The following is a 24,601-nucleotide window of genomic DNA, read 5'->3' as shown; positions in this document are numbered from 1 at the left end:
GATACCAAGTAAAAAAAATTTGGATTCACACAAAGAAGTCGTGTCAGAAATGAGTTAAATTAAGATACAAATAAATTTTATTTTCCATATTTTTATTTCTCCAAAAATAACATTTAAAGCAATAATAGCAGCAATGTGCTGTGTTTCTATAAAATACAAAAAAGCAAAATGTATGAAAAAACACAATGGATGGGAGAGAGAAATTGGGAATACACTACTGTAACATCCTTAACTACACATGAAGCAGCACAACAATATTTGAAGACAGATGCTGCTAAATTAAAGATGTAGATTATAAACCCTATGGCAAATACTGAAAATACTTTAAAGAGAAATATAAATAATACTTTATTTTATTTTAAATGCAATCATAAAGTATCATAAAGAATGTTCCCTTAACCCCAAAAAAGCCAAAAAGAAAAAAATATATTTTCATAAAAACCTAGCAGCCGGGCACGGTGGCTCACGCCTGTAATCCCAGCACTTTGGGAGGCTGAGGTGGGTGGATCACGAGGTCAAGAGATCAAAACCATCCTGGCCAACATGGTGAAACCCCGTCTCTACTAAAAATACAAAAAAATAGCTGGGCATGGTGGTGGGCTTCTGTAGTCCCAGCTACTCAGGAGGCTGAGGCAGGAGAATGGCATGAACCCAGGAGGCAGAGCTTGCAGTGAGCCAAGATTGCACCACTGCACTCCAGCCTGGGCGACAGAGCAAGACTCCATCTCAAAAAAAAAAAAAAAACACAAAAGAAAACAACCTAGCAAGATGGTATATCTAATCACAAAATAATTATACTAAATATAAATAGTCTAAAAACACCAATCAAAAGATTATTGTGTTGTATGTTTTTATAGAAAGCATGACTTAACTGTTTGCTATCTATAAGAAACTCAAACTATAAAGATATAGATGGGCTAAAGTAAAAAGATAGAAAAAGACATAGCATGCAAAGTCTAATCAAATAAAGCTGAAATATAAGAAAAAAATAGACTTCAGGGGAAGGAATATTATTAGAGGTAAAGAATGATATTACATAATAATGGAGTTGTTTCCCTAAGAACATATATTAATTCTAAATGTATACGCACCTAACAACAGAGTATCAAAATACATAAAGCAAAAACTGACATAACTGAAAGTAGAAATAGAGAAATCCACATTTATAGTTGGAGAGTTCATACACCAATAGGCAAATATCCAGAAGCTGTTTTTACTTGGTAAGGCTGTAAGTACACCTTCACTACCTAGACTCAGAGTTCTGTTTACCCTCTACTTAGACTTGGTTTGGTACTTAGGGATCTTAACATTTTATTACATCAGTGGTATCATAAAACCTGGAAAATAAAAAGTAGCAGGAACCTAAAATACCCTAGTAAATCACATGCCAAAAGGTGTGAGATAATTTTCTAAAAATTTAGGAGCTTACATGCCCGGTAAAATTGTAGTATTTAAGTAGTCAAGTACATGTTAGGATTTCCCCTCCAAAGTACAAGTCATGTTGCTGTTCCTTGCACCAACACACTGAACAGGACAGTAGTGGCTAAGTGTGTGAGCACCAAAGTCAGAATACATGGATTTAAGTCTTGGCCCCACTCCTACTAGCTGTGTGTCTTTGAGCAAGTGCTTCACCTCTCTGTGCCTCAGCTTCCTCACTGTAAAATGGTACTTGTAATGGTAAGTTTAATGACATCTACCTTTTGTTTTCTTTACATGTTTATTACCAAACTCCAATATAATCTAAGATACTACTTTCTTGAAGAAAGAGTGGGGTACCTTAACTTTTATGGAGCCAAATTATAAAAAGTAGGAATTTTGTACTTGACAAATATACATAACCAAAAGCATCTCACTATTTGAAAAGAACAGGAGTGAGACTAAACTTTTTAAAAAGACTGAAACAACTAACCTCTCAGAACAGCAGTTCTTGAAGTGTGGTCCACAAACAGCTGGTGATCCCCACAATTCTTCAGGAGGCTCGTGATGTTGAAACTATTTTATAATAAGATAAAAAACATTATTTACCTTTCCCACTGTACTGGCCTTTGTATTGATAGTGCAAAAGCGATGGTGGGTAATACTGCTGGTATGTTTGCATGAATCAAGACCACAGCACCAAACTGAATTGGCAGTCATTGTATTCTTCACTCCTATGCATGAAAAGAAAAAGAAAGTTGTTTCCCTCACAAATATCCACAAAGAAGCAATAAAAATTGTTCATTTGATTCATTCATGAGTATGTCTTTCTAATACTCAGTGGGATTAAATGAAAACCACACATAAAGTACGGCTATGTACTAAAGTTCCATAGCTGTCTCAACAAAAAGCACCATAGCAATTGCTGGAGCTGTGAGCTGATCTAGTCACTTTTCTCCTTGAATACTATTTTGATTTGAAAGAACAGCTGACAGACCACACAAGAACCGTGGTTTTTCAGACTTGGATATTTGACAGACATTTTCCTGAAAATAAGCAAAGTGAGCCAGGGACTTCACAGAAAACAACTGACAGCATTTGTTGCCAGTGATCAAATTAAAGTTCTCGACTAAAAATTAGAATTTTGTAAAACTTATTTCCATCATCATGAGCGTGACAGTTTCCAAATACTTGAAAAGAAAAGAAAATGTCTTTTTTGAGACTAGTGAGATATAACAACATGTTTGGAAGATCTGCATAGTTGAGTGAACTACTGTTTCCCAATCTACCAATACATGATGTTATAAAATAACGCATGGGTGAAAGATCCACGCAAATTTCAAGCTACAATAGGAAATTTTCAGTAACAATATAAAAGGTTCATTAATACGGTTTCAGATTCCACATTGCAACTAACCTTTAAGAAACTACCACTTCTTAAGTTTCTATATGGTATCAAAGAAGAATATTCTCAAAAATGAAAAAGCTACTAAAATAATCCTTTTTTTTCCTACTGCACAGCTTCACAATTTCAACGAAACTAGCATATTGCAGTAGATTAAATGCAGAGGCAGATATGAGAATTTGGCTGACTTCTATTAACCAAGACATTAAGGAAGTTTCCAAACTGCAAGACAATACCACTTCTTACAAATTTTTTTTTTTTGCAAAATGGTTATTTCTTGTTAAAACTTTTAACTTTTGTTTAACATGTAGTATGTTTATTATTGCTATTTTAAAATTAATAAGTACTTTTTAAAGTTTTTCATTTTAATTTCAAATACGGTAAATTCTAAATGTATATGTACCTAACAGCAGAATATTTGAAAAATCTATGAAAATAATACTCAAATTTGGTAACTATTCAAAATTAAACACTGACTGATGAAACACATAAAAACAAAGGCTCTTTGCATTGTTGATAATTTTTAAAAGCATAAAGGATTCCTAAGTTCAAAATATTTGTCCATCACTGTCTTAGACAGTTAGGTTATAGAAGGAAAAGCTATTTGAAATAAACAATGAGGGACCCTTTTTGAAAGAAAGTATACAAATTTTTTATTTTCTTCTCCCTTTTTATTTTGCCACCAAAACAGTTGGGCAGAAAAATAAAGCTCTGATTGGAACCCACGGACTAAATTGTAGTGATCTGAACCATTCGTGGTGACCCCATTGTCATTTGACAGACACTTGTTTTCCCAGTCTTCCCTGCAGCTAAGAGCGGCCATATGACACAGGTCTCATCAAAGAGGACATAACTGGAAATCGGCTGAGGGGTTTCTGAGAATATATTTTTTTTAATAAGAAAGACAAGCCTGCAAGAAGAGTCTGCTAGCGAAGGCTATACCTTCCATGTGCTGTCAGGGTTTGATGTCAGCGACTGCTTTAACCATCCCTTATAACCATCAGGGAGCAAGTATGAGGAAGAACCAACACGCTGGGATCTTAGAGCACAATGTTTGAAGAAGTGTTAGTCAGTCCTCAGTGATGACCTTGAGCTTCTGAACCACCCTTAGAACCACCAATCTCTAGCCATCTTGTTATGTTACAGAATCAAATATCTTTGTTAGTTGAGTCACTGTTGTTGGTCATTCTCTAATATGCCACAGATATAGACCACTATGTCACTGAGATGAAAGGTAGCACTTAGAAGATACCACCTTTCCCTCTGAAAGGTTAAAGTGAGATATATAGATTTGTTAAAAGAACCAAAAGGCAGTACTAAGAAGGTAACACCTTTTTCTTTGAAAAATTAAAATCAGATATATATGAGAGGGGTAGAGCAAGATGGCAGAATAGATCACTTCAGTGACTGTGACCCTGCAGAAACATCAATTTGAACAAGTATCCACAAGTGAAAATAGACCCATAAGAGCTAAGGAAACCAGATGAAAGATCACAGTTCCTGGTTGCAGCAAAATAATAATTAAAAAATACACATTAAGGGGAATAGAAAGGACAGTTTCACATTACCTGCCTCACTCTCCCCCAACCCCGGTCAGCACAGTGTGGAGAGAAGCACTGTCCACTTGGGGGAAAAAGAGGAAAGTGAGCAGAGAACTTTGCCTTGGACCCCAACACTGGGCCTGTGACAGTAAAACTCAGCACTAGGAAGACATCAATAGCCCCACACTCCAGGCCAGTACCCACAGACTAAGCCTGCAGACCTGCCCTGGTACCAAGCAGGACCATGCAGCCCCAGACTTCAGGCTTGCATAACAGACTAGATTCCAGGCCAATACAGCCACTGGGCCTACTTCAGCAGTCCCAGGCTCTGGTAGGCCTTAGCAGCCCTGGGCTTCAGGTACACAGTGGGCCTGAGGTGGACCTCAGGCTTCCGGTGTGCCCCAGCACTACATCAGCCTCCATGGAACCTGGGCTTTGGGCCCACCCCAATGCTGCACCCACCACAGTGGCCCTGGGCTTCTGGAATACCCCAGTGCCACACTTACCACAGCAGCCCAAGTGCTATGGATCACACCAGACAGCCTGCCCAGAATCTCGGAACAGGCTGACTGTTGCGTTTTCTGAGACAAAGTCAGTCTGTGACTGGAATTAGTACCTACTTCCTCAAATCTGCAGACAATGACATATGACCACAGGGATCAAGAACAATCAAGGAAATATGATATCACCAAAGGGATGAAATAAAGTGCCAGTGACTGACCTTAAAGAAATGAGAATGTACAAAATGCCTGACTAAAAATTAAAAATAACTAAGAGAGCTCAGCAAACATCAAGAAAATGTAGAGACACAATTCAACAAAATGAGGAAATCTGTGTGATCAGAATAAGACATTTAATAGAAAGATTAAAATAATAATAATAATTTAAAAATCAAACAGAAATCCTGGAGGTAAAAAATACAATGATCAACAAGAAATGGACAGCATCAACAGCTTAATCGATCAAGCAAAATAAAGGATGTGTGAACTCAAAGACAGGTTATTTGAAAATACACATTCAAGGAAAAAAGATAAAAAAGAATGAAAAGGAACGAATAAATATATAGTACATATGGGACAGGATCAAAAGAGCAATTTTGAGTCATAGGAGTTAAAGAAGTAGAAGAAAAAGATAAAGGGGCTGAAAACTTAATTAAAGAAATAGTAGGCCAGGTGCAGTGGCTCATGCCTGTAATCCCAGCACTTTGGGAGGCCCAGGTGGGTGGATCACCTGAGGTCAGGAGTTCAAGATCAGCCTGGCCAACATGGCAAAATCCCATCTCTACTAAAAATACAAACATTAGCCTGGTGTGGTGGCTCACACCTGTAATTGCAGCTACTCGGGAGGTTGAGGCAGGAGAATCGCTTGAACCTGGGAGGCAGAGGTTGCAGTGAGTCGAGATTACACCACTGCACTCCAGCCTGGGTCACACAGCAAGACTCCATGTCAAAAAAAAAAAAAAAAAAAAAAGAGAGAGAGAAAGAAAGAGAGAAAAAGAGGAAGGAAGGGAGGAAGGGAGGGAGGGAGGGAAATAGTAGCAGAAAACTTTCCAAACCTGCAGAAAGTTGTAAATATTCAGTTACAGGAAGGCTAAAGGAGTCTAACCTGATTCAATCCAAATAAGAGTACTCAAGACATTTTATAATCAAACTGTCGAAAGTCAAAAACAAAAAGAAGATTCTGAAAGCAACAATAACAAAAAGAAGCAAAGAACATTTAAGGGAGTTTGAATATAGCTAGCAGACTTCTCAGCAGACAACTTATACTCCGGGAAAGAGTAGACTGATATTCAAAGTTACTAGAGAAAGAAAAAAACCTGCCAACCAAGAATACTGAAAATCTGTCCTTCAGAAAAGATAAAGAGATAAACACTTTCCCTGACAAACATACAAATCCTATCAAGTGTCTTCTCTGACCACAATGGTATAAGATGAGAAATCAATAACAGGAGAAACTTCAAAAAATTAATAAGTACATTAAAATAACATGCTCCTGAGCAACCAATAGATCAATGAAGAAGTTAAAAGAGAGGTTAAAAAAATTTCTTGAGACAAACTGAAATGGAAACACAATATACCAAAAGCTACAGGATACAGCAAAAGCAGTTCTAAGAAGACATTTGTAGTAATAAATGCCTACCTCAAAAAAGAAGAACAACCTCAAATAAACAAGTTAACATTGCACCCAAAGGGACTAGAAAAACAAAAACAAACTAAACCCAAAGTTAATAAAAGAGAGTGAATAATAAAGATCAGAGCAGACATAAATGAAATAGAGACTAGAAAACAATAGAAAAGATCAAGAGTCTGTCTTCTGAAAAGACAAACAATAGACAAAACTTTATCTAGACTAAGAAAAGATAGAAGGATCAAATAAATAAAATCAGAAAAATAAAAGAAACATTACAAAAATAAACATTAGTTTTGTAATGTGATGTCTCCTTTAAAAATAATGTCTCTTAAAAATAGAGACACTACATTACAAAAAATAATGTAAAAATAAAGGAGACATTACACTACATTACAAAAAATAAAGGATACAAAAGACAAAGGACCAAAAGAGACTATTGTGAACAATTATATACAAATCGAATAACACAGAAGAAATGGATAAATTCCTTGACACATAAAACCTACCAAGACTGTACTATGTAGATACAGACAATATTAACACATTAATAATGAGTAAGGAGATTGAATCAGTAATAGTCTTCCAACAAAGAAAAGACAAGGACCTGATGGCTTCACTGTTGAATTCTATCAAACATTTGAAGAACTAATACCAATTCTTCTCAGACTCTTCCAAATAATTGAAAAGGAGGGAGGACTCCCATTTCATGTGGCCAGCATTGCCCTGATAACAAAGCCAGGCAAGGACATTTTATTTATTTGTTTTTTAGTATAAATGGCAAAATTATAATTTCTGAAGTTTCCTGTTGAGTATTTGTGATAGCTTTTTTTTATTATTATTATTTTACTTTAAGTTCTAGGGTACATGTGCACAACGTACAGGTTTGTTACATATGTATACATGTGCCATGTTGTTGTGCTGCACCCATTAACTCATCATTTATCTTAGGTATATCTCCTAATGCTATCCCTCTCCCCTCCCTCCACCCCCCAGGGTGTGATGTTCCCCACCCTGTGTCCATGTGTTCTCATTGTTCAATTCCCACCTATGAGTGAGAACATGTGGTGTTTGGTTTTCTGTCAGGCAAGGACATTTTAAAAAGAAAGAAAATTACAGGCCAATAACCCTGATGAACTTACATGCAAAAATTCTCAACAAAATACTAGCAAACCAAATTCAGCAGCATATCAAAAAGATCATTCACCATTATTAAGTGGGATTCATCACAGATATTCAAGGATGGTTGAAAATACATAAGTCAATAAACATGACACATTATATTAAAAGAATTACAGACAAAACCATATAATCATTTCAATAGTTGCAGAAAAAGCATTTGACAAATTTCAACATTCTTTAATAATAAAAACTCTCCCCAAATTAGGTATAGAAGGAACACACCTCAACATGTTAAAGGCCATATATGACAAACCCCAGCTGATACCATATTCAATGGGAAAAATGTTGAAACCTATTTTTCTAAGACCCAGAACAAGATAAGGCTGCCCACTCTTGCCAGTTCTGTTCAACATAGTATTGGAAGTCCTAGCCAAAGCAATTAGGAAAGAGACAGAAATAAAAGACATCCAAATGGGAAAATAAGTTAAATTGTCCCTGTTTGCAGATGATATGATCTTACATATAGAAAATCCTAAAAATGCCACCAAAAACTGTTAAAACTAATAAACATATTCAGTAAAGTTACGGGTTACAAAATCAACATACAAAATCGATAGTGTTTGTATACACTAATGTTGAACTACCTGAAAAAGAAATTTTAAAAAAATACCATTTATAATAGCTACAAAAAATAAAATAGTATTAAATTTAACCAAGAAGGTTAAAAATCCCTAAACTTAAAACCTTAAAAATTTATAAAAGAAATTTTAAAAGACACAAATAAATAGAAAGATCCCTTATGTTCATGGACTGAAACATTAATATTGTTACAGTGTCCATACTCACCAAAGCAATCGACAGATCCAATGAAATCCTATTGAAATATTGATAAGATTCTTCACAGAAATAGAAAAAACAATTCTAAAATCAACGTGGAACCACAAAAGATCCCAAATAGTCAAAGCAATCTTCAGCAAAAAGAACAAAGCTGGAAACATCACACTACCTGACTTCGAAATATACCGCGAACCTAGAGTAACCAAAGCAGCATTGTACTGGCTTAAAAATAGACACATAGACCAATGGAACAGAATAGAGAGCCCAAAAATAAATCCATGCACTGATGGTCAGCTGATTTTCAACAAAGGTGCCAGGAACAAAATGGGAAAAGAACAGTCTCTTCAATAAATGGTGTTGGGACAACTAAATATCTATATACAGAAGGAAATTAGACCCTTATCTCACAACATATACAAGTATCAACTCAAAATGGATTAAAGACTTAAATACAAGACTGAATTATGAAACTACTAGAAGAAAACATAGGAGAACAGCTCCATGATACTGGTCTGGACAGTGATTTTTTAAATATAACCCCAAAAGACTGGGTAACAAAAGCAAAAATAGATAAACGAGATAACATCAAACTAAAAAGCTTCCCTATACAGCAAAGGAATTAATCAACAGATTGAAGAAACAACCTACAGAATGAGAGAATATATTTTCAAATCATACATCTGATGAAGGGTTAGTATCCAAAATTTACAAGGAACTCAAACAACTTAATAGCAATAAAACAAATAACCCAATTAAAAATTGAGCAAATAAACTGAGTACACATTTCTCAAAATAAGACATACAAATATCCAATGGATTTATGGAAAAAATGCTCAACATCACTAATCATCTTTATCAAAAAGACAAAAGATAACAAGTGTTGGAGAGGATGTAGAGAAAAGGGAACCCTCAAACATTATTGGTAGGAATGTAAACTAATGCAGCCATTATGGAAAATGGTATAGAGCTTCCTCAAAAAATCAAAGATAGAACTATCACATCTAGTAATCCCACTATTAGATATATTAAATATACCCAAAGGAAATGAAATCAGTATGCCTATTTCTCTACTGCTATTTTTATTGAAGTATTATTCATAATAGCCAAGAAACATTATCCACGTAAGTGTCCATCAAAGGATGACTGGATAGAGAAAACATGGTATATATACACAAATTTTTTCCTTCTTTATTCTTTATTTCCTTATTTTTTTCCTTATTTATTCAGCCATAAAAAGAAGGAAATCCTGTCATTTGCAACAACATGGATGATCCTGGAGGATGTTACGTCAAGAGAAATAAGCCATGCACAGAAAGACAGATACCACATGGTCTCACTCATGTGGAATCTAAAAAAGCTGGTCTCCTAGAAACAGAGAATAGAATAGTTGTTACCAAGGTCTGAAGTAGCTGGCAGAGAGGGAGGAGGAATGTTGGCCCAAGGATACAACATTTCAGTTAGGTAGGAGGAGTAATTTCAAGAGATCTTTTGTACCACATGATGACTATAGTTAACAATATATTGTATTTTTGAAAAATGCTAGGAGAGTGAATATGAAGTGTTCTCACCACAAAAATGGTAACCTGTGTGAGGTAATGCGTATGTCAATTAGCTAAATTTAGTCACTCCACAAGTATATACAATTCAAACTATCATGTTGTACACAATAAATATATACAATTGTATCTGTCAATTAAAATAATAATACAATTTAAAACAAAAACCAAATCAAATAGAATAAAAATAAAAGTGGATATAGTAACTTTTTGTCCATTTTGTTAGAGATGAAGACTGGAGAAAAGTCACATGAAAGGACTTGATACCAAGTGTGTTACAGATCTTGAAGAGCCACTGCAGGGCCTGTACCTGCACTAGAAAAGCTTTTAATCCTCAGGAAAAAAAAGTTCAAGATAAGTCATTTTCTCTCAAATTTGCCATAGAATCATGAGTAAATAAAGAATATTGGTATTTTGATTGGCTTCCCACTCTGCTTCAATACTGTCTTCCCCCCTTTTCTTGACTGTGACTGGTTTGTGAGAGCCAACCATGTAAGTTTGCTGATAATGAAAATTACCAACTGGCAGCTCTTATGTGTCTCTTGACAAAGGCGTTTGCTGAGCCCTGGCCTCATGAGTGAGACAGAGAATTGAGGAGAACCCTGGTCTTGGGTATCATTGAACTTCACAAAATGACAGCAAGCATCACAGCCTCCCAACTGTGTGGGTAAATGGTACAAGGTGTTATTTCTCAGATTATCTATTAGTCCAATTTCAGTGAGATTTTGGCAGGACGAGATCAAATAAAATTAAAGAAATACAGTTTTTTGATAAAAATAATTACAGTAAAACTAAGAGCTATACAACTTTTAGCTCAATTTTCTTCTTTGTGTGAAGAAGAACACATACATGTAGGCATTCGGGGAAACAGGAGAAACGAGAAATTCAGAACATTTCTTCCTCCTCTTCCAAACTCAGATCTTTACAACCCTTCCTTCTTAAAATGAATCGCTACATTTTTAATCCTTTTATTAGTGGTTTTTCATGTGTAATGTCTCATCTGTGGAAACCTTTCACCAATTTCCCTAATTTCTAATCCTCCTCCAGAATCAGGTCCATGTCTCTTTCCAAGGAAGCCTTTCCTGACCCTCCACAGTAAGTCACAGTTCCTCCTTAAGTGCTCACAGGACCCCATGCTTAGCTTTCACACCACTTAGACTATTTGTCATGAAGCAATGCGTTCTGTAATGTGTTACTTAATGTCTGACTCACTGACAGAATGAAATCCCAGGAGGGCAAGAACACTGTCATATTTACCACTGAATCCTAATATCCTCCACATAGTAGACACTTAATAAATGCTTAGTAAAATCTTCAGGGTGAATGCAAGCTCTCAGTGAAATTAAATCCTGTATGGAGAACATTTATATCCCAGAATGGGATATAGCAAATAAATATTATACTAAAATATGTAATATAGTAAATACATACATTAAATAAATATTAATTTATTGCATATTTGAGCCTTATGTCAATCTTAGAAAACAAGTAGGACAGGTATCAGATAAAATTCTCAATTTTTAAGTAATGAAATATACTCAGAGGGGTTGCAATTACACATCCCTCATAATAAGTGGAGGCCAAGCTCACACTGAAGTCTCCTCCACCACTCTTTCTAATGACCTGAGCTCTAAAGAGAGGATACCTGGGATGCCAAACGAGCCTATGCTTCCAAAATATCTACTAAACTGAAAAAACCCATCCTAAGCATCTTCAGTGTCTGATCCAGAAGCAGATATCAATGCAACTTGGTTTCTTCATCATTGTGGCAGGGGCTGCTATTTCCTATCTAATATTCCTTCTCCCTGTCTTCAAGATAGGACTACCGTTAAAATAACAACGGATTCATGGAAAACCTGTTTTTCTCTGGCTCTCTTCCATGACCAATGAGATATAAGTGAAGGTGATATGTGAGCATTCCCAGGAATCTGCTTAAAGAGAGTTGACTCAGCTGGGAAGAGGTCCCTCTTGTCCTAAAATGCAGGCATGATGACCAGCAGCTGTATAAGACAATGAGGAGAGTTTAAGGTTGAAATGATGTGCTGAGGATAACAGAATAGCACTAGGGTCCCTGCGGGCTAGTCATCCCTGGTGACTGCGGGAGCTGAGCCACCATTTCAGCCTGAAGTGCCTATCCACAAGATTTCTGTTGTATGAAAGAGAAATATACTTCTAACTTATTTAAATTTCTGTTATTATTTTTACGCAGCTAAACATAACCTTCATTGACACGATCATTTCCAAAGCCATGGGAAAAAGTAATAATGGGGCCCACTGTTATTTTTTCGATCCTCCAAGTGAGAATCTGAGAAAATGTAATAAAAATGTATACACTGTCATTCAATTCAAGAAGCAAGAACGTTAGCAACAAAATAACTTGTAAAAAGTGGAAGGAATCAGTGGAAATAAAAGAGTCAAATGAGTACATCTAATTAAAGAACACGTGACAAAAGCACAAGCAGTTTCTTTGAAAAGTCCAATAAAATAGATCTGTTTCAGAAGAAAGAGCAAACACAAATAAGCAGGATAAGAATGAGAAAAATGCCTGAACTACTAGTAGGAAGAAATGCTTAAAATATAGGAAAATATTGGATACAAATTTATAGCAACAGATTTGACAATTTACATGAAATAAACCATTTTCTATGAAAGTATAAATTGTCAAAATTTACTCAAGAGGCAAGGAAACCCAAGTACACCATTATTCATGGAACAAATAATAAATGAGCCAAAAATATATATTTAAAACCAAACAAATAGTAATTATATACCAGAATCAGGCAGGTTCTCCCAATCAATCTAGGAAAAAAAGTTTTTCTATTAATTAAACTTCGCTTAAAATATACCAAAAGGAATAGAAAACTTCAAACAAGCACGAAATAAACTAATTCCATCTTTGAGATGCAAATACGTATGCACAATATAGATGAAAAAATATTTTAAAAATTAGCAAATCCACTCTAGCATGTACTATGATAGCGTTTTTCCTGCCTAACACATTTCTTTCTCACCACCAACCCCTAAACTTCTTTTTGTAATGCTACTTTCTTTAAGGAATTGTTCCTCCCCTATTCTGGAAGAGCCCACACTACTTCTGCTCAACCATGGAGTAGACATGTGACCTAAACCAGACGAATAAGATTCTCTCTGCTTGAAATTTAGTTCTTCAAAACATCATAAGGTGGTCACTTCCTCTCAAGCTTGGTGTTTGGCTGGTGGTGACCCACGCGGGTTCAACACGTGTATCAAGAAGTATTATTTCTGTTTGGGGCCCATCTACCCTGGCCATGACATAATGTTCATCTGCAACGATTGCAACGTGTTCAGATTTTGTAAATCTAAACGGCATAAACAACTCAAAAAGAAGCATAATCCTTGCAAAGTTAGGTGGACTAAAGCATTCCGGGAAGTAGCTGGTAAAGAGCTTACAGTGAATAATTCATTTGAATTTGAATAACGTAGAAATGAACCTATCAAATCCAGCGAGAGCTATGGAATAAAACTATTGATGCAATGAAGAGAGTTGAACAGATCAAACAGAAACGCTAAGCTAAATGTATAATAAACAGATTAAAGAAAAATAAAGAGCCACAGAAAGTCCAGGATATCGAATAATTCAAGCAAAACATCCATCTTATCCGAGTCCCTCTTGCAAGCAAAGGGAAGCAGCTGGACGAGAATATGGTACAGCAGTTAACTACAGGACGTAGACATGAAGATGCTTCTTAAAACATCTCTGTAACCGTTTCTTGATGTACATTTGAAAATGTCCTTTGGAGACTTAGAACTGCTAAATTATTGGTTTATTTTTTATATAAGGTCACTTAAATGAAAAGTGATTAAAATATATCTTTTCTACATTACTATCTTCAAAACATCAGATATTACGGATGTTAGATTGCATCTCAGTGTAAAATCTTCACTGATGTACTCATGTAAATCATGAAACTTCTACCTATAACTATAGAAGTGAATTGTGGACATAAAGTGGTTATGCCATTTGGATAACGGCAGTAGGTACTGTTTCCGGAATTGGTGGGTTCTTGGTCTCGCTGACATAAAGAATGAAGCCACGGTCACTCGCAGTGAGCGTTACAGTTCTTAAAGATGGTGTGTCTGGGGTTTGTTCCTTCAGATGTTCAGATGTGTCCGGATTTCTTCCTTGCGGTGGGTTTGTAGTCTCACTGACTTCAGGAGTAAAGCTGCAGACCTGGACGGTGAGTGTTACAGCTCTTAAAGACAGCATGTCTGGAGATGTTTATTCCTTCTGAGGGGTTCGTGGTCTCGCTGGCCTCAGGAGTGAAGCCGCAGACCTCCGTTACAGCTCAAAAACGCAGTGTGGACCCAAAGACTGAGCAGCAGCAAGATTTATTACAAACAGCAGAAAAATAAAGATTCCAGAGTGTAGAAGGAGACCCCAGCAGGTTGTGCCGCTGGCTCAGGCAGCCTGCTTTTATTCCCTTATCTGACCCCACCTGCATCCTGCTGATTGGTCCATTTTACAGAGAGCTGATTGACCCATTTTACAGATAGCTGATTGGCCCATTTTATAGAGAGCTGATTGGTCCATTTTGACAGGGCGCTGATTGGTGTGTTTACAAACCTTGAGCTAGAGACAGAGTGATGATTGGTGCATTTACAATCCTTTAGCTAGACACAAAAGTTCTCCAAGTCCCCACTAGATAAGCTAGACATAGAGCACTGACTGGTGGATTTACAATCCTTTAGCTAGACACAGAGTGCTCATTGGTGCATTTACAATCCTCTAGCTAGACATAAAAGTTCTCCAAGTCCCCACCAGATTAGCTAGATACAGAGTGCTGATTGGTGCATTCAAAAACCCTGAGCTAGACACAGAGTTCTGATTGGTGCATATACAAATCCTCCAGCTAGACATAAAAGTTCTCCAAGTACCCACCCAACTCAGAAACCCAGCTGGCTTTGCCTAGTGCATCCTGCGCTGGGGCCATGGGCGGAGCTGCCCGCCAGTCCCACACCGTGCCGCGCACTCCCCAGCCCTTGGGCCGTCAATGGGACTAGGCACCGTGGAGCAGGGGGTGGTGCCCGTTAGGGAGGCTTGAGTCGCGCGGAAGCCCATGGATTGGGGGGTGCAGCGGCATGGCGGGCTGCAAGTCCAGAGCCCTGCCCCGCGGGGAGGCGGCTGAGGCCCCGCGAGAATTCAAGCACGGTGCGGGCGGGCTGGCAGTGCTGGGCGACCCGGCACACCCTCCGCAGCTGCTGGCCTAGGTGCTAAGCCCCTCACTGCCAGCTCAGGGAGGGGCTCCCACAGTGCGGTGGTGGACTGAAGGGCTCCTCAAGAGCGGCCAGAGTGGACGCCGAGGCCAAGGAGGTGCCGAGAGCCAGCGAGGACTGCTAGCACGTGGTCACCTTTCAGTAGCATTTGTATAACAACTAATGGCAAAAATTCATGGCTAGTGATGTATGAAATAAAATATTCTTTGCAGTAAAATATTCCCTTTATTAATGTTGTAGAAGGGCGGATACAACAAGGAACTAACAATTTGTGCGACAGCGTGAAATATTATTGTGATTATAGTATTTCCTGTTTTGGTTTATTTGCATCTTAGAAGAGCATAATGACACTGTTTGATGAGGCCTAATTATGCTGGACTGTTTTGACCTGGTTTAACCCTTCTGATAGGTAGTTGTGGATGCTGGGGATGAGAACTGAATAATCTTTGCCTGGAATGGCATTACACTCTAGAATTTCCACTTTGAAGAATACTCGGTTCTAACCTGTGATTCCTGGCAGAACAAACTTTGTTTTTCTAGCCTAACAATGATCTAGAAGCAGAGGAATCCCAGTGCCTTTTAAAAATTTATTATGTGGTTTTCTTTTAAAAAGCTCCTAATTGTTTTTGGAAAGTAGAATTTATGGGTACAACATCTGTTCATTATTTGGACATAAAATGAAATCATTTTAAAAGTAAAAAAAAAAAGAAAACATCATAAGGTAATAAAGGTAATTGGGGGTAAACGATATGATAGTGTTGTAGGAGCAATGCGATCTGCTAGTTTCTGTTGCTCGGCTCCTCCAAGCAGTCTTGGTTCTCCTTGAGCTTTCATTGTTCAGCTCTTTGTTTCTTCAAAATATCCCCACTATATTTTCAACAAACTCCTCTTTTATTGCTATTAAATGCCTATTAGTCATTGTTCGCCACCAGATAAATTCAATTCAAATGATTAGAATAGCTAGAAATAGCGATTTACTTACCTGGGCAGAATAGTGTTTCACTTACCTGGGTATATTAACCTGGTAGAAAAATTATGCAATACCAATAGAAGCAAAAAAAAGCACTAACATTTAATGCTTAATCTTTAAAAAAGAAAACTCTTAGTAAACTAAAAATAGAAGGCATTTTCCTTAACTTAAGGATATTTGCCAGAAAACATCATAACTTGACAGTGACATTTAAAGTAACCTCATGAAAGTCGGGATAAGGTAGCTACCTTCTATCAGTCCTACTATTCAACATTGTCCTATAGGCCCTGGCCAGAGCCTCTAGGTGCCACTGAGATAAGAAAAATCAAGACAGAAACAAGATTTTCTGCAATTATTTTAATAACCTTGTAACTAAAGTAATGTCTTCAGAATCATTTAGTACGTGATCTTTATCCTAATTACTGAGGGGCAGGTAGGGATAGAGATTATAATTTGGTTTTACAAAAAGAAAAAATGCAGTAATATTTTACTTGCAAATAAGATTAATTTTGGAGGGGAGCAGAAAAGATACCAAGTCTTTCTATGACTGCAAAGCCATGATGGAAAAAAAAAATGGTGAAAGATAGTTTCAAATAATTTTTTTCTTTTTTGGGGGCTTCAGAAGAAAGGGATGCAAGACAGCGAAGCTGGCCAGTGTTGTCCCAGGTTACCCTTTTGGGCAAGAAAAGAGACAGATAGATAAGATAAATGATGATACAACTTGAGGACAGAGAGGTCTCATGTCTCCTGTTTCCCATTTGGGTCTCTGGGCGGAGTCCGATTCATAGGTTACCTGTATAAGGCCATTCTCACATTGGTGTAAAGAAATACCTGAGACTGGGTAATTTATAAAGAAGAGAGGTTTAATTGGCTCATGGTTCTACAGGCTTTATAGAAAGCATGTTGCCAATGTCTGCTCAGCTTCTGGGGAGGCTTCAGGAAGCCTACAATCATGGCAGAAGGTGAAGGGGGAGCAGGCATGTTACATGGCAGAAGCAGGAGCAAGAGAAAGGAGAGGGGGAGGCGCCACACACTTTGAAACAACCAGATCTCGTGAGAACTTGCTGTCATGAGGCTAGTACCAAGAGGATGGTACTAAACCATTCAAGAGTAATCTGCTCCCATGATGAAATCGCCTCCCACCAGACCCCACCTCCAACATTAGGGGTTATAATTGAACATGAGATATAAATGAGGACACAGATCCAAACCATATCATTACCCAAAACCATAATGGGATTAAAACACACTAAAGCGAATTGGAGATACATGCAAAGTGAGGCATTGAAATTTAGTTTTCACAGGCCACCATCAATTCCTACCCGGTAGGACACGAGATTCAGAGTCTGGGAACCTGTGACCTGAGAGTAGAGGGTGGGAGGGACCATCAAGCCAGAGGCTTAGGCAGAGAATGAGGCTGAGACTCAGGGGTGCAGCCAGCAAGAACTGAGGGGATTGCATGTTGATAGGGCAGGGGCCGAGGGACTGGGGCCTGTGGGGAGGGGTGAGTGTGACCACTACATCCAGGAGCATTAATAAATTTAAAAAAAAAAGAGTTGTAAATTCATTGTCCAGAGACTACTATACTGAAGTCCATCAGAGCAAAGATGTCACCACAGAGAAGACAGAGTAAGAGTATTACACCCATCTGAATCCTCCTTCTCATCACCACCACTAAGACAGGGCAATTTTCCTCATATACCCAGACCCTATCTTGGTGAAATTAAAAGGGAAGGGGCCAGCTCTCCAAAAAACGGTGCTTTTTTTTTTTTTTCCTTTCCCTGGAGAGACTGAGAACACACTAAAGAGACTACTTCAATTGTCAGATTGGAAAAAAGACACTGTTTTTTGTTTGTTTCTTTGTTTTTGAGACAGAGAGTCTTGCTCTATTGCCCTGGCTGGAGTGCAATGGCGCATCTCGGCTCACTGCAACCTCCACCTCCCGGGTTCAAGAGATTCTCCTGCCTCAGCCTCCCAAGTAGCTGGGATTACAAGAGCCAGCCACCACATCTGGCCAATTTTTGTATTTTTAGTGGGGAGAGACGGGGTTTCACCATGTTGGCTAGGCTGGTCTCAACCTCAAGTGATCCACCCACCTCAGCCTCCCAAAGTGCTGGAATTTCAGGTGTGAGCCACTGTGCATGGCTGACACTGACTGTTTAATGTTAACATTTAAATGTTTTCACTGCTAACTAGCAAGTCAGAAAACCAGATCAAATCTAGACACAAAAAATAAATTACATTTTCTGTCAAAATAAGTGGCAAGATTATATAAATGTTATAAACCTGGGTCAGTCTACCAAAGAATCACAAGATGATCAGCTGGAAAACTGTTTTAGAACAAAGAAGAGGGTCAAGTAAGGTGGCCAGATAGGTCTACATATAAAAATCAGAAGTTTTACATGAAAAATAACCAATTAGAAATATAATTTTTTAAAAAAGATCCCATTCATAATACACTCTCCTTATGAGATGTGCCAGATAGTATTTTTAAAAACTATAAAATACTACTTTAGAGTGTGAGAGAAAACCTAAATAAATGAGATATTGCATGATCTTGGGTGCGAAGATTTTATTTTTAATGTCAAATTTCCAAAAGGATTTTTTACTTGAAATTGACAAAATGAGCCTAAAGTTTGTTTGGAAGATTAGTCAATAAAATGCACTTCTTCTCCAGAGCAATGACTAGGAATTTCTCTTACCGCAGGGAAAGGAGCTACCCACACCCTCCCATCCCAGTTGGCTTTCCAGTCCACCTGTCTCGCCCGCCCTCCGGACTCAGAACCTGTCCCTCAGTCCTTTCAAGGCTATGGAGTCAAGCAGACCACAGTGACCTTGGGCAAGGTCAAACTGATAAACCTCTCTGAGCCTCAATTTCCTCATTTGCAAGATAAGGTCACCCAGGTTGCTGGACTAATAATTGAATGAAATATAATTCCATAATTTCAGTGTCTGGTGAGATCTCTGGCAAATAACGTGTACTAAATAGATAGATGTAACAGTTGTAGTTATTGTTATTACTCTCATTATTACTACTATTATTTGGTCAATATTGTTAGGTCTTGCAATAAAAAAGCATTTACTAAAAATAAGACTAAAAATAGAACTTGCAAAAGACAAGAGTTGTACATTTAATTATAAAGATTTAAACTTCCTATACAGCAAAGAACATCATAAACAAGGTTAATTCGCAGAAAAATATATCTGTGACACATACAAAACATGAAGTCAACTATCTTAGATATATATTTTTTAAGTCACACAAATTAATAGAAAAAAGATAAAATGTAAAGAGAAAAATGGACAAAAGATCTAAAATGGTAGCCAGGTGCGGTGGCTCATGTCTGTAATCCCAGCACTTTGGGAGGCCAAGGTGAATAGATCACTTGAGATCAGGAGTTCGCGATCACCCTAGACAACATGGTGAAACCCCATCTCTACTAAAAGTACAAGAATTAGCCGGGTGTGGTGGTGGCACATGCCTGTAATCACAGCTACTTGGGAGGCCGAGGCAGGAGAATTGCTTGAACCCCAGAGGTGGAAGTTGCAGTGAACTGAGATCATGCCCCTGTACTCCAGCCTGGGCAACAGGGCAAGACTCCATCTCAAAAAAAAAAAAAAAAAAAAAAAAAAAAAAAAAAAAAACTAAAATGGCAATTCACAAAATAATAAATAAATAAAATGAAAAAGGCCAAAGCCAATGAAGATAGCTTTAGTCTCAATAAGACTCAAAGTACAAATAAAAATGATAATCATGTTCACATACATTTGGCAAACATTATAAAAACTTAAACTAGGAATATATCCAATTTGCTTTGGGTAGAATATATTTATGTTCTTTGCAATCACTTTCTGGTATAGGTAAGTTTTCCTGCTAAACCTTTTCTGGTGTGGTTGTTTCCCTGGGATACAACTAAGGCCTCTGGGGCAACTCACCCATATCTTGACACAGATATTTTGATACCTGGTCAGTGAGTGTCACCAATTCAGATCACTTAAGAACAGTCATTGAACAAGAAAATTGAAAGTCTCTGAAATCTTACTGCTCATGTATGAAAAAAACTTTATATAATTCTAAAAAACATTTTAATAATTCTAAAAATTTTGCAAAACATTGCCAAGAATGAGCTGTGAATCTGAAAGAACATTTTCTAAACTATTAATACGACTTTAAAACTTTAAAATTAGACATGCCACAGGAAAGACTAGATTATCTTTCTATTCTCTCTGTAAAAATACTAGAAAATTGTCCTACAAAGAGGTAATCATAGAGAATACAGATTAAAAATACGGGAAAGAAATATTATAGGTGTATCAGGCATTCAATAGTCATGTCGCTGAATATTTGAATATCATCTCTGAATACTAGGACACGAAAATATGGAGAGGGGAACTCAAACAGTGCTGCTTTGGGCAAGGAGGTTCAGTCCTCTTTTTCCAAATCTATTTTTCCACCCACATTTTGAGTGCTAACATTTAGCCTGCCGTGACTAGCAAATGGTTCCATGATAAAGGAGCCAAGAACCCAGGTTCTTTGTCTTGGTTTTACATCAGAGGGGCAAGAGGGAACCTCAGACCTCCTCGGCCTAAAAGAACACCAAGAACACAGGGCCAGCTACCTAAGCAGGTGAAGAGTGTACATTCCCTGTGAATGTCACCTTGGCATTGGGCCCTTTGCATTCAGGAATCCAATTATATGAATGCTCAGTACATCCTAACATATTTAGTAGTCCTGAAGGCCATTCCTCTAGAACAAGAAATAGAAATGAGCTGCTATTTCAGTTTAGCCTAATCTTTGGCCAGGAAGTTCAGCCAAATCACTTTGGAAGCCATGACAGTTTGTCACTGGAGATGCAGGACACCAAAGAGAGCTCACTTACAACACATCAGAGTGAAAATGCTATTTGCTGCCCAACTGCCAGCAGAGGAGGTGCATTTGAGACTTTAACAGGATCGGAAGAGAAGCTTGCCACACACAATTTATCTTTCCCAATTGTCTTCACTGTTTTTTTCCACAGCTAAGAGACAAGTACCCAGCTTCTTCAAACCCGTTGTAGCTCAACAAATAACATATAAACCAGCAAGGCAGACAGTCCATTTCATTTCCAGGTTATCTGAGGATGCCCATATTTTTATATGTGGGATGAATAGAGGAGGATATGATGTTTTAGAACTTTTTATTTTAAAATAATTATAGACTTTTAGGAAGTTGCAAAAATAGTACATGGAGTCTCATGCCTTCTTCATCCAACGTCCCCTAATAGTGACATTGCAAATAACTGTAGTATAATTAGGATTGCCAGATAAAATATAAGATATACAGTTAAATTTGAATTTCAGATAACAAATAACTATTCAGTAGAAATGTTTCCTGATAATCCTTGTTGTTTATCTAAAGCTAAATTTAACTAGGTGTGCTGTATTTTTATTTGCTGAACCTGGCAATCCTAAGAGGTGTAAAATGTAAAAATGAGGAAATTGACATTGGTACAGTATTGGTAACAAGACTACAGATCTCATTCAATTTTCATCATTTTTACATTTGTTCATTTATATAGTTATATATAGTTGTGTGATTTTTTAAAATTTCGAAAACAAAAACGAAAAGTCTGAGAACTTTGCAATGCAGAGCCCACCACAGCTATGCCTAATCACTGCCCGATTTGCCATAGAATTGATGATTCACTCAAGCCTGGCCAAAGTTATAGGCTATGAGCAGCAGAACTGATGGAAACCAACAGATTTGGGGTTTGCTCTAGCCTAAAGAACTCAATTAGCTTTCCACTGCCTGAGGAAGGTCATCCACTTGAATGTCCTTTGTTTTTATTGTCCCTAGACCATAATTTCCTGTGTGAATGGCCATTTTCATGCTTTGTAACAAGAGGATGAGTCAAATTCCTTTGCTTGGGCTATAATTTATAATCTGCAACCCACAATTCAATATTCAATCTCTTTGTTTTCTTTGTGAACAGTGGTGGCTAAAAATAAGAAAAGTAAGTCCTGTGGAGAAAACAAATCCAACCTCACACTGTCTAAGCCATGCTAACCAGGCAGCTTTCATCAAGGACCCATGGTCGGAGGCACCATGGGCATCCACTGTCAGAATCACCAGACGAAGCAAGGAAAGGATTTGCTCCATTGTAAGACACATCCCCCCAGCCCCATGACCTCCACCAGGCTATTCCAGCCACCTTAGCCTCTCAGAAAGAGCATACTTTAAATGCAAGGGGTGTTGCTTGCCTCTTGAAGAGTTAAAGAAGATTTTTATTAAAGATATACAACACCAGCCAGGCATGGTGGCTCATGCCCATAATCCCAGCACTTTGGGAGGCCAAGGCGGACGGATCACCTGAGGTCGGGAGTTCGAGATCAGCCTGACCAACATGAAGAAACCCTGTCTCTACTAAAAATACAAAATTAGCCAGGTGTGGTGGCACATGCCTGTAATCCCAGCTACTTGGGAGGCTGGGGCAGGAGAATCACTTGAACCCAGAGGCAGAGGTTGCAGTGAGCCGAGATCGCACCATTGCACTCCAGCCTGGGCACCAAGAGCGAAACTCTGTCTCAAAAAAAAAAAAAAAAAAAGATATACAACACCAAAATAGTATCCTGAGACACAAGAGAATAAATCTGCAGAAACGTTGATTCATCTGTAGCTAGGGAGACCAGAGAAATCTTCTGGGAGACCTGTACCTAGATCCTTCTCCTATGTGGAGAAGATTCCTTGGAGTTATTCTCCAGACTGCTACAACCCAATGATCAACTTTTCCTAGGTTCCCATTGAAAAGGGAGGAAAATGAGAATTCAGTGATGTGTTTTTCATAGTTAACTATTTCAATTTGAAGGAGTGACTTTTATTTTAAATTATGTTCTTTCTGTTTTTTAGTAACAAAATGTCCTGTTATGAAATGAGAGTAACAGTAAGATTTTCTGTCCTTTGTTGTTCTTCTTCGACAAATAAAATGTTGATGTGTCTGTCATTTATAGCCACAATAATTCCATGAAACACACTACCTCCAAAGCTCAGTGGCATATAAAAATAAGCATGTGTTTCTTGGGCATGTCTAAGATTGGCTGGGACAGCCCTTTACCACGTGTGTTTCAATATCCTGGGTCCACTGGGCTATCTGTGCATCCTCTCCCCACGACAGAGGTAAAGAGCCAGCCTAAACATCCCGTTGATGAAAGCCAATGACATGGTTGAGCCCAAAGTCAAGGGATGGAGAAATACACTCCACCCTTTATGGGGCTAAGACTGTGAAAGTATAGCAACGCTACAGGGGTGGGGAAAGTTCTTGTGACTAATAGTCCAGTCTATCACATGTCGGTAATTATATCAGCTCCCATTTTCTCTTGGTATTTGCTGACCCAGAGAAAGACAGCCATTTGAGCATCACAGCTTCAAAGGATACCTTTGGCCATAGGAATAAAAACCTAACCTAATAAACAGTAGTTTAGAAAAACCAGAAGTAGAAGCCATGAGATTGGAATTTATCATCAGCAATACTATGGGTCCTTATTAGGCGGTGACTGTCCCAGCTGTGAGTGTTCTGTGCTTGCATCTCTCTTTTTGCAAAATATGAGCATCTGGGGGCAATCTACAATGACTGTACTGCATCTGTCACACTTTTAAGGTATCTTTGATATAGTGGTTAGGTGTTTCGTTTTGTTGGAACCATGGGAATCAAATTTACTATCCAGAATTCTGTGTGAGATCATAGATCATAGATTAATTCACCTGCCAAGCCTTCTCTGTACACCTGCAATGGATCTCATTTCCATCCAAGGACTTTACTATTATTAGTTCATTATTAATTCATCATCCAAATTGCCACTTTATGACAGATGATACGCCAACTTTTTTTTTCTTTTTTGAGATGGAGTCTCACTGTGTTGCCCAGGCTGGAGTGCAGTGGCGTGATCTTAGCTCACTGCAACCTCCACCTCCCAGGTTCAAGTAATTCTCCTGCCTCACCCTCCCAAGTAGCTGGGACTACAGGCACGCACTACCATGCCTAGCTAATTTTTGTATTTTTTAGTAGAGACAGGGTTTCACCATATTGGCCAGGCTGGTCTAGAACTCCTGACCTCGTGAGCCACACGCCTCGGCCTCCCAGAGTGCTGGGATTACAGGCATAAGCCACTGCACCCGGCTGATACTCCAGCTGTTTTTGAGCTTGTTCGGGTTCAGTTTTGTCAATGAAATGCTCAGCACCTTGTTTATGTTTTTAATTTTTTTAATTAAAAAAATACCCTGGAAATCATCACCATGGCCTTGAGTCAGAAAGTTTAATAAACAAACATTGACAATTCCAACCGACAGTTAAAACATCTTGAAAATTACCTGCTCACTTACACTGTCATCCCAGCAGAA

The 24,601-nt window shown here is 38.0% G+C and overlaps 1 pseudogene; it reads left to right on the top strand.

Annotated features, from left to right (window-relative positions):
* Nucleotides 1–4,606: 4,606 nt before the first annotated feature.
* LOC129052366 (probable ribosome biogenesis protein RLP24) lies at nucleotides 4,607–13,733 on the top strand (annotated as a pseudogene).
* Nucleotides 13,734–24,601: the final 10,868 nt, after the last annotated feature.

This window comes from Pongo abelii, chromosome 1, assembly GCF_028885655.2.
Source record: "Pongo abelii isolate AG06213 chromosome 1, NHGRI_mPonAbe1-v2.0_pri, whole genome shotgun sequence".
In the NCBI taxonomy this organism is placed as follows: Eukaryota; Metazoa; Chordata; class Mammalia; order Primates; family Hominidae; genus Pongo; species Pongo abelii.
Note: the sequence above shows the minus strand (reverse complement) of the source record. Positions and strands in the feature narration are given on the sequence as shown.